Here is an 11,657-nt window from a genome sequence, read left to right as displayed (position 1 = left end):
TTGATTCAGAATTCATAAGAGAACTATATTTCAGAGTTTGCTGACTTTATGAAAGTCGTTGTTAGTTAGCCTATTATATATTATTTCCTTTCCTAAGAAAGTTTCTAGCTATTTATAGCCCTCTAAGAGTTTCATAAAGCTTGGATTGATTAAACAAATAAAAGTAAACCCTTACTCGAAAGGCAATTTCAAGTGGTTATGTTGTCATAAATTTGAAATTATATTTTTTAAAATAACTTTTCTCAAGGGTAGTCAGTAACCTCTAATATGTAACCTATTAAGTTTAGGGAGGGAGAAAAATCAAATTTCCTTAGAAAGGATTTTCCCTTGTTGTGTGAGTTCTTAGAATTAAGATGTTAATGCATATTATTAGAGTTGCATTTGTGTTTAATCAACAAACATTTCTTATAATCACAGTGGTGTTGCCCGCAGTACTATGTGATCTGGAAACTAAGAGGTCTTGTTGAATGGAATCAATACATTTTCTTAATGCTAATTGTTACATGATTCCAGCAGATTACAAATGCTATGGTACATATATTAGTAATCAGAATACATGGATACACAAAGCTACTGTATATTATAAATAAAAATGAGATGTGCAAATCATAAGATTCTATACACATACTCCACATATACACATATCTGTATATGTACATATGTATGCATACACATGTACACACACATACACACACATACATACGTACATATGCAGAGAGGAAAAACAATTTTATAATTGATTATGCATTTTGTGTAAACTTAATAATGCAAAGCATACATTGATTCCATATATAGGTGTCACCTGGCAATTTCACAAATATTGGTAAATTTTAATTACTGTTGCAAGTAGTAGTATCTTTGAAAATACTTATAATGAGCTGAAGTCATATGTTTTTCTTGTCAACCCAGAGTTTCAATGCACCTGCCATATGTTGTCTTTAGTAATTACAAGGCTTTTTTCTCTCTGCAGCACAAGTACTTATTAAGTTGCAGGGTTTATACAATACATACAAGGTTAGATTGCATCATCTTGAAAACTGCCTTAGAATGTTTCTCATTTCACTTAAAAATAACCACCCACCAACAAAAAAAGACTCCAGTCAAAGAAAGTCATATGGAAAGCAATATAAGTGAATAAACAGAATCGTATTGAAGGGACAAGAACATTTAGTAAGATTTTACCTCTTTAGTTTGTTATTGCACAAATAATATTCAAGCTATTTCATACAGTGTCTTCCCATATCTCAAGCCCATCATAAAGGTTAATTATCCTTATGTGTAACGAAAGCATATGCTGCAGTATCAAAGCAAATATTAAATAATATCTCTCTAAAATATCTTGTAATATATGAACTGATACAGCAGCTTAAAGGATTTCTTTTTTTATTTTTTTCAAGACTGTTCTGCTAACAGAGACATCAATTAGCTAACTACAGGCTACTACCCCTGGGTAAAGGAAATCACAGGAACTGTATTGTAGGAGAGTTCTAGTAACATTTTAAAAGCATAAAATGAAAACATAATGAAACGTTTCTGGTGGTTCATGACTGTAATTCTAGATACCCAGGAAGTAGAAGTATGAAAGGTATTAGTTCAAAGCCAGCTCAGGCAGAAGAGTCAGAGAGTCTCCCAACTAATTATTAAAAATCCAGAAGAGAATTGTGGTACAAATGGCAGAGTGCCAAACTTGAGTAAAAATAGAGTGGAGCAAGAGTCAGAGCCCCTGAATTCAGGTTCCATACCAGCACCTAAAAGACAAGAAAAAAAGAAATCTTGTTCACTTTCCTTCAAAATTTTATTCCTGTGAAATGAAGAGAGGACACTATTTTCCCAACAACTTGCTTTTTCACTACCTAGTCTCTGGGTGCTAATACACAATAACAGTAAATGGATAGGTATTCATTTGGTAGCCTAGGATCATGTTTATTTTTCCGTATTAGTGATCCTTGTATCTGGGGATTTCCTTTGCTCAAGGTTTAGTTTCCTATAATACTCTGAATTCTCTGGATGTAGAAGTGCCCTCTGCTGTCACAATGAAAGAAGTGAAGATTAAAAAGAGCAGTAATGCATGATAACATTTAAAATAATTGGAATCCTATCTTATGCCAGCACCCTCTGCACTTCTACCACCTCCAAGCATTCATAAAACAGAATTTGCTCTTGAAAATGTTATACAATGAGAACCTTTCCAGTAATAAACCTTAAGAGAAGAAATCCTGTCTTCTAATACAGTATTTATCTTCATGAAAGCTCATTTAAGAAAGCTCATTTCTACTATTTGGATACTCCCTCTCTTATAGACGGAGAAGATGATTCCTAATTACCAAAGAAAACTCTACACTCTTATTTTTGTCATTATGGGCTAGAAACTTCTGGAAGCCCATAGATAGTTCATGTTTTATTTTCTTGCTGCTCTTAGTAAATTATTTTGTGGTCTTTCTTATAATAAGGTGCTTCTAGACCAGCCACAAGCATACATAGGGAATTTGTTCCTCCTAAAGGCAAAAATCAAGGATCAGGGAGCCAAAGTATGCATCTGTTTTTTAAAGCAAAGTTACACAGTGCATGACTGATTACTACTACACAATTAAAATAAATTAGGAGTCATAATCTTGTTCAATATTGCATTAATTTATTGATTTTTTCCCAACGTCAGATTGAAGTTTACTTGAATGTGAACATATTAGGAAAGCAACTGTATTCAGTGACCCCAAGATTGCCTTCAAAGTGCTTTTGAATGTTTTTTTTTTGTTGTTTATGTATTATCTTAAATTATGTTTTATTATTCTTAGGTAGTTTAACAAAACAGTTATCATTCAGTTGATAAGATGATGCTTTATTCTTTTTGGTCCATTTCTAGATTTTCCTTTGTTTTCATTGTATGTTAAATCTGTAGCTGTTAGGTGCTGGTGGTTCGTTCCTGTAATCCTTGCTACTCAGAATGTTAAGATCTGTGGATTGCAGTTCAAAGCCAGCCTGAGCAGTTAAGTACATAAGACTATTATCTCTAATTAACAATCAGAAAAAAAAACTGGAAGTGGAGTTGGGCTCAAAGTGCTAGAACACTAGCCTTAATCAACAAAGCTCAGAGTGAGCACCAGGATCCTAGTTCAAGCCCCCTGAGCTATCTTCCCCCTGCAAATAAGAAAGACCTACAAATTGATTTCTCCGTTTTGTTTAACCAAAAAAAATCAATAATCCAATAACCTTAAACTCACAATGGCATTTTGAAAATACTCAAAGATTTGAGAAAATTTAAATTCTTTGTAACCTTTGAGAAATCCAGTTGTATGATAGCTTTTAGTTCAATTTCTTGATCATTACTTGATTATAATTTATCATTTTTGTAACTCAGAAATCAATTATTTAGTTTTTATAATAATCATCACATATCATTTAAAAATCTTTAAAGAGAATATCTTAAAATGATAAAATATTATTTATTCTAATTTTTTACATCTTTAGCCTGATGAGGTATTTTTCAAGAAGTTATATGAGCTGGGCACTGGTGGCTCACACCTCTAATCCTAGCTACTCAGGAGGCTGAGAAAGGAGGATCGTGGTTCAAAGCCAGCCCGGGCAGGAAATTCTGTGAGGATATATTTCTTTTGTTTCTGAATCCCCTAGTCTAAGATACTTTGTTACTGCTATTCAGGGTAAGATGCTGCACTGTTTCCATTTAAAGAATGTTTGTTTAACTTATTCTGGTTCATTCTCCCTGTATTTTTTTCATACAGTTTAAGATTAAGTTGTTTATAAGAAGAAGAAGAAAAAATATAATATACATATCCAAATGCATTTATTCCTAATTAAAAATTTAGGTTGGAATTATCTTCACTGATATAAATGAAAACAGATTTCCTCACAGAGTGGCTTCAATGCCAACAATGAAGGAAGGGACTTAATTAATTATTTTTCTGTTCTTTTCCTTTTCCTTTCTTTTTATTTTCCTTCCTTTCATTTCTTTTTCTTTTCCTTCCTCACCTTTTCTCTTCCTTCCTCTCCTTTTCTTTCCTTCATTCTTTCCTTCCCTTCTCTCTTTTCTCTTGCTCTGTCATTCTCTTCCACTTTCCCTCTCCCCCTCTGCCCCATCTCTCTCTCTCTCTGTCCTCTTTCTACCCTACTCTCTAGCCCAAGACTGGGACTCTAAGTAGCTGATGCTTTCACTCTGAATAGAGCTCTACCAACTGATCTTTGCTCTTTCCTTTGGCTGAGATAGCAGATAATTAAATTATTACTTCTTTCTTCTTCAAATTTCAAACCTTAAATGTATCCTAGTTTTTGCCTATAAATTCGCTTTACCATTGGGCCAGTGATTTCTGGGCATCTGCAATCCTCTGGACTTCTCATCTGCCTTTGGGAATCGGAAAATTGGCCTTGGAAAACTTTTATCTTGGTTTCTTTTATGAAAGGAGTTGTAAGTGAATCTCTCTCTTATACTCCTCAAAATAAATTACTGTACATTGCTAATGATTCATTTCTAGGTTTGTTGCTGTTTTCAGTTTCCCTCTTTTGTTTATTAAAATAAATTTTTGTTGTGCCAGTAGTGGGGATTGAATTCAAAGTCTCATGCTTTTCAGCTGATGTTCTGCCACTGAATAACAACCCCTCAGCCTAGTTTGCTCTAATTATTCTTGAGTTAGGGTCTGTCTTTATGCCCTGACTGACAGAGACCACAAACTTCTAACTTTCCCACCACAGCTGATACCAATGCTGCCCACTATTAATTGACACTAGGAATTCCCTAGAAGTTATAGGTGTGAACCACGAGGTGTTGGCTTCACTGCTTCCTTCTAGTGGTGACATTCTCATATCAAGTTATGTCTGACAGGACTATATATCTAACTTCTAATGATAACAATAAGGTTCCACATCATACCTGTCATGCCAACTGCAGTACACCTTAGTGTAACAAGCATTATTACACAAGGAGGGAACCTCTAGTTTTAAGTGTATACTTAGATTATGTACAATTCACTCAGTCAATGATACTAAATCATGCTGAAAATTTTACAGGCAAAGGAATGAGGAGAATATGAAGGGCTTAAAAAAAAACAAAAAATGGTAACATCCTTGTTACTAGAGGTTTAGCAAATTTTTGAGATTGTACTTGCCAGGCATACTGTTCAAATAAGATTATAAATTCGAACCTGTGAAGTTCCATTTTTAAATGCCACCCCTCTTATGGGAGTTTATGTCACCATTCTACAAGAAGGAGGTGATTTATCAGATAAACAGATAGATAGGTAGGTAGGTAGGTAGGTAAGTAGGTAGGTAGATAGATAGATAGATAGATAAGATTAGATAGATAGATAGATAGATAGATAGATAGATAGATAGATAGATGGATAGATAGATAGATAGATAGATAGATAGATAGACACACAGAGATTGATAAAATAGATAACATATTTACATTTTTATTTTCTTTATTTTAAAAGAAAAACAAACTTCAATTTTCCTATTCTCACTTTTATATAGGAACTATATCTATTATGAGCAGATAAATATTTTGAATAGATGTTGTACAACTCTGAGAAATGGTTTCAAATTCAGTACTATTTTTACCTGTCCCAAAAATCTTGGGATTGATGGTCATAGAAATAATAGCTTACTCTGATAAAAAATTGCTTACTTTTGAAGAATTAATTATTACAGATGCTTCATAGTTCTATCCTCTAACAGAATGTGGGTGTTTTTCTGTTGACTTCTCAATCTGTAACACTCCATTGTAAACTCTATGTATTGCAGTATTTCATAACATGCAAGCAGGTACAGTGTTGAATCTCTCAGGAATTGAATGTTGAGAATTTTAAAATGAGTAGTTTTTAGTCATAGGAATTTTGGATAACATATATATTCTGTCCTCTTAACAACTTATTTACTTTTAAAAATTATGGGTTTCCATAGAATTAAACTGTTTTCCGTTTCAGTATGAGAAAGTATTAAATTTATTCTTTTTTCATAATATTGGCAAGTATATTGTGAAAGTATTGTCTAGTTGGATAACATTCAAGTTGATGACCCTCTGATAAAGAAAGGGTAATTAATTCAAATTAGGTGCCAAATAGTATTGACTTTTAAGAAGTTACTACATAAAGAATAATATTTACCATACCAATACAGTGAAATTATATTTTATGCAGCTTATTTTTTAAATTTTGTTATCAAAATGATGTACAGTGGGGTTACAGTAATTGTAAAGTAGTGAATACATAACTTTTCAAACTTGTTACCTCTCCCTTAATTTTTCTCACTGTGTTCCTTCCCCCCTTCACCCTTCACAAGTTGTAATGTCCATTTCCAACATAGTCTTGTGAGTATTGCTATTGCATTGGTTTGCCATTTGTCCTTTGTCTAACCATTTTGTTGTTGCTCTTCCGTTCCCTAATTAAGGTAAATGTATGCACAATACACAGGGTACCAAAATCATATACAGCAGGGGATAAACCATAAGAGAAAAACCCAAAGAAAATAGAAATCACATAATACATCAAACACAACAACCATAAACAAAAAAATCTCTTTCCATATCTTGGAGTTCATTTTTCTCAGCATCAGATTATATGGTCATATATATATACATAACAAAGCCACTGGAAAATAATAGTTGCATAGACACTATATCATGAAAACAACATGTTAACTTTTTGATGATAAAGGTGGAATTAGGATTTGTGAATTCGCAATTCTGATAAAGGAATTTCAAAAGAGTTTTAAAGTTATGACAGGAAAATTTTAATTGTTCAAAAATTTTAACTACTTAGCCTATTAAGAAAATTTAAAATTGCCTGGGAAAATAGGTTTCCATGCAAAGAAATCCATGGAGACTTAGTTGAGAGGAAGCAATGTGGTTGAAGATGGCTCTTTCTCACACTAAACAAACAAACCTCAGAAACCCTGCTGTAAATCCTATAAGAGGGTCCCTTGAGAATTGTCCTTATCCAGGAAATATACTCTCACTGTGTTAAACAAGGTTGTAGTGGAATTTAAATTCAAAGATCTTAAAAAATAAGACATCAAAATTTGTGAATTAACCTTTAAATATCAAACAGTAATTCTCTGAAAAGGATAATTTAAGTCAAAATATTTAGGGAGAAAGTGCCTTCCACAATGAAAGAAGGTATTGGGTTTACACTTTTCTGTTAGTACTACTTTACTCAATGTCTTTGCACGTGAAGCAGTGAAACACAGAAAACAATCTGATTGAATACTTCAAACCAATGATTTCACATTTCTAAGTGGCTCAAAAAATATAATATCCTTATTAACATGACATAGTGAAGACTTCTCTTATTACATAAGCCAAAAAGTTTTGGGTTCAGAAAAGAATTGAGCGAATGGAAAAGGTTAGAAAACAGTGTTCTTAGAGCACTATCTAAGAGTATTGGCTTCAGCATTGAGGGATGTCAAAACTTTTGATATACATTGTGTTAATATTTTGCTGCCTAAAGTGATTTTACAGAGCCTATTTGGCTCACTACAATGAAGAACTGATTGAATGAAGACATGAAAATAAATTCCACATCCAAATGAGGCAACTTAAAAGAGTTTTAAAAGAGAAACCATGAAAATGTAGCAGTGGCTGAGGCCGTATAGTCCTTCAGCTCACTAGACTTGAAGCCAAGAAGCTATGATTAATTGGAAATCAGGCAAGAGCTAAGAGAAGGGCATAGAAGTAGGACATAGAAGCATTGTCCTTTTGTAACAGATATGTCTTTGAAGGTGTGGGTGATTTAACTCTATTCTCATCCATACATCTTGTTGAGCAAATGCAAGATCAAGAGAAAAATAAACTACTGAAATAATTTTGCAAAGAATAACTTCACTGTTCCTGATATGGTATCTAAGGAGAATCTTAAGAGAGAAGATAAAAATGGAATATTCTTCGGTTTCCTCTAAACATCTTGTTAGCAAAATATACCTTTGAGGTTAGACTTGATTGAACCAAACAGTGGTGGAGTACTTATTTTTCTGGACACTTTAGACAGAAGGAGACTTTCAAGGTAAAAGAAAAAAGTAAAAATTATAGCCAAATATTTGTGATTAGAGCTTCTTGGACTGGTTTTTTGGAGACAAAGTTTTACATTATATTTGTCCTCATTATAATAAATTTTGTTACATGGCAAACAAACACAAGAGGGAAGTGTTAATGGACTCGCTTGGACAATTAAACAGCATGATAGAAAACTGGCAAATAATAATTAGTGAATTACTATGACCAATTACTTTGCCAGAACAAAGAAGGAAAAATATTTGCAATATCTAGTATATGTATGAGTCAAGCAGAAAAGGTCAGATAATGTGATGTTAGGAAAATGAACCTTTAGATATGTATTTTAATGTTTTTTTTCTTTCATGCATTTGTTTCTAACGCATTTATAAGATTATTTCTTTGTTGCTTCGTATGTCCCTCCCCCACAGTATAACCTCCGCTTTCACTATATTTGATGGAAGAGATGGGGAAAAACAAGTCGTTTAAGGATACAGGTGGACCTGTTGCAACAATGAGAAGTACAAGTTTTCATGTCGAAAACGAACTTTAAAACTTTGGTGCGGGGAGGGGGTGGAGGATTGAGTGGGGGGGGGCTTGGGGGAGGCTGGGAAGGGATGTGAAGGGTAAACAAAGGAGGAGGCTGCAATGCTTGATAAAAATGTACTCATTATATTGCCCATGTAATTGTAACGCCTCTGTACAGTATGTTCACAAAAATAAAAATATATATATATATATATATATATATATATATATATATATATATATATATATATATATATACATCAACTTAAGGGGCTGGGGTGTAGCTCAGTGGCAAAGCGCTTGACTAGCAAGTACGACGTCCTGGGTTTGATCCTCAGTACCAAAAAAAATCTACTTAAAAGTATGAAGAAAGAGTAGTGAAGACAGATGAGAGAAAGCATAGAGGATTGTTTTCTCTCTAGTGGAGTAATGGGTTCTTGATCTTATTTCTTCCCTTCTATCTTCACAAGCTATCAAATGTGGCTTAGAACTGGAGTATCCAGTTCAGACAAAGAGAACTTGCAGAAGAAAAATATTTTCAGCAATATATTTAAATATGTCCAAATTTCTCCCCTCGCCCATACTGCCCTCTTTGAGCAGCTTTGTTTGCTTTTCCCAAGATTGCCCTTGATTAACTTCTTAAAATTTTGAAAGGTCATATTCATACTCTCTAGAGATTGCTGTTTGGTTGTGATTTTTGTGTGTTTAACTGAATTTCAAAAGGTTGTGCAAGTGTAATACAATTAAATATATCTATCTAATTGTCCAATACTCCTCGATCACAAGCACTGTTTCTATCATTCTTAACCAACCCGTTCTCCAAGATTTATTTCCGATTTGCCACTTCCTTTATCACATGTGTACATTGAGTATTTTAGCTGTACTTGCCCTTTGTTCCATTTTTCATCTTTACTATTATTCCTGTCTGGTTTCAGCTTCCTGATAGTCATTTTGTTAAAATGTCTGATAATACTTTGAAAGTTTTATATACATTCCATGGAGTTTCAATCCTTCATATACTTGACCTGATGTCAGCTTATATTTCCATAATTCATTCATCTGGAGTAACAATTTGTAAGACTGGAGATGTGAAGCACTTAGACGTGATTTTATTCCCATCCACTTGGAAGATTAATCTTTAGTCAACAAGAAAGTTTAAAAATGGCTTAGAATGTATTCCTAACTACCAATTTTTATAGAGGGCTTTGTACTATGGTGTGATTATTTCATTTTACATGGGATAACATTTTTACTACCTATAAGTTATGGAAAAGGAAGAAAACTAAGATTTACTACTATAGAGGAATATGATAGAAATAGAAGACAGATTTTAGGTTTGTCATATCTCTGATGAGTACCCATATTCAAGACTTAAAGTCATATTTATTGCTATTTTAGACAGATAGGGAAAAATAAAACAATATATAAGGCAACTATTTGTGACTTTTTAAAATATACCTTATTAAATGATGAAATTTATTAGCTAACATTTGGGTTTGAAATATGGGAGACTGATCTATTTAACACATTTCTAGAAGGCACCTACTGAACAACAGAAATGGTGGGTGGTACTATTTCTACACTCTAATGAACGGCTGAACCTGTTTGAGGTTGGTGCTGGGTAAATAAATCAACTCTATTGTAACTTGCTCCCTACACTTGAAAAATTTGTAATGTCACTATCATCTACTTATCGAATGCTATTTTGGCAAATGTGATTTTTAAAGGTTCATTTGAAAAGGAATACACTTTCAGGAGATTAAATGTATGTTATTATTGGTATGAGAACAACATTTTATACCACAGAACTAAGTTGTACTGAAGTACCAGTGTTTTGAAGCACTAAGGATCTTCTCAATTAATGTTTTTTTCTGAATTACATTTGACCTCTAAGTCAAGTTTTCCAGGCCTTGGTAGACTAATTATGGATCTATCCTTCCAGGAACTACTTTTTGTCGCCCTATTTATGCTGGACTGAAATCTTTCATTAATCATTAGGGGAGGGGTATTAAAAATAATCTTATGACACTTTGTGATCTTATTCACTCATATTGGTTGGTCATCTGTCAATTGAAAGTTTGAATTACAGTACTTTTAGTGATCTCATCCTTCATTTTAAGTTGCCTTTCATTTCACAATTGCTTGCTGCTAATTCTTCATCACAAGGAATTGGGGCCCTGAAATATAAGAACTGAGAAATTGACATGGGTCTTCAATTACTTTCTGTTGGCAAGTTTCATGGGCCTAGGTGAGAAGTCTTGCCCCTGTTATCTGATGATACAGGGAACTGGGACCTGAGATCCTAGGACCCCATGGGTCCTACAGAAGAATAGTATTTTTTAGACATCATATCAGCAAAATTTGGGCAAAACCAGTAGGAATGCTTCAGAAATATGGAGAAAAACAGTTTGGGATCAGCGAGTTAAAACAATAAACAGAGCAGCAGAGTAAATTCGCATATAGATTAGAGGAAAACAACATTCTTTTTTTGCCATATATGTGAATTCAGAAGACCATGAACACTTAGAAGGTATCACAAGTTTGTACCTAGAATATTGCATTGATGCTTTTTATATTCTGATATATATTTTAACCTAATTATTTATATTCTAATTCTATTTAATGGAATAAACATCCATTTATTTGTCAAATTATCAATTAATTCTAGTAAGTTTCATAGTGTGAAATATAAAATCATCACATATAAATGTAAAATATGTTACTATATATAATATAATAAAAAGGCACGTTTTGAATTGTTCTGGTGTGGTTAGGGTATCAAAGGCAACTCTGGTTTAAAGTATTATTCCATTATCTCTACCTCAGTGTTTGTTAGAGTTAATCCTAAAGCTTTACCATTTGTAGATTTACAGCTTGGAGGCAAGAGGAAACACTGTGGTTAAAAATGAAGAGAAACATATGGACTTCTCCTGCAACTACGAAAATATTTGGTGATAAAATGGTAGTAGTGTAAGTTCCTGCCTGGTTGGAAGGTAGACAGGCCAAGACATTAGGTAATCATGCATATGAACAATATTTCACCTTCTTGGCTTTAGCTACTTTTGAAATGGTAGGTATAATAAACAATCATATTTTGATAAAATGCCTTCTATTCTGAACCGTTCTGGCTGAACTG

Source organism: Dipodomys merriami, unplaced genomic scaffold (genome assembly GCF_024711535.1).
Source record: "Dipodomys merriami isolate MVZ:Mamm:240054 unplaced genomic scaffold, mDipMer1.0.p SCAF_169, whole genome shotgun sequence".
In the NCBI taxonomy this organism is placed as follows: domain Eukaryota; kingdom Metazoa; phylum Chordata; class Mammalia; order Rodentia; family Heteromyidae; genus Dipodomys; species Dipodomys merriami.
This window is presented reverse-complemented; position numbering follows the sequence as displayed.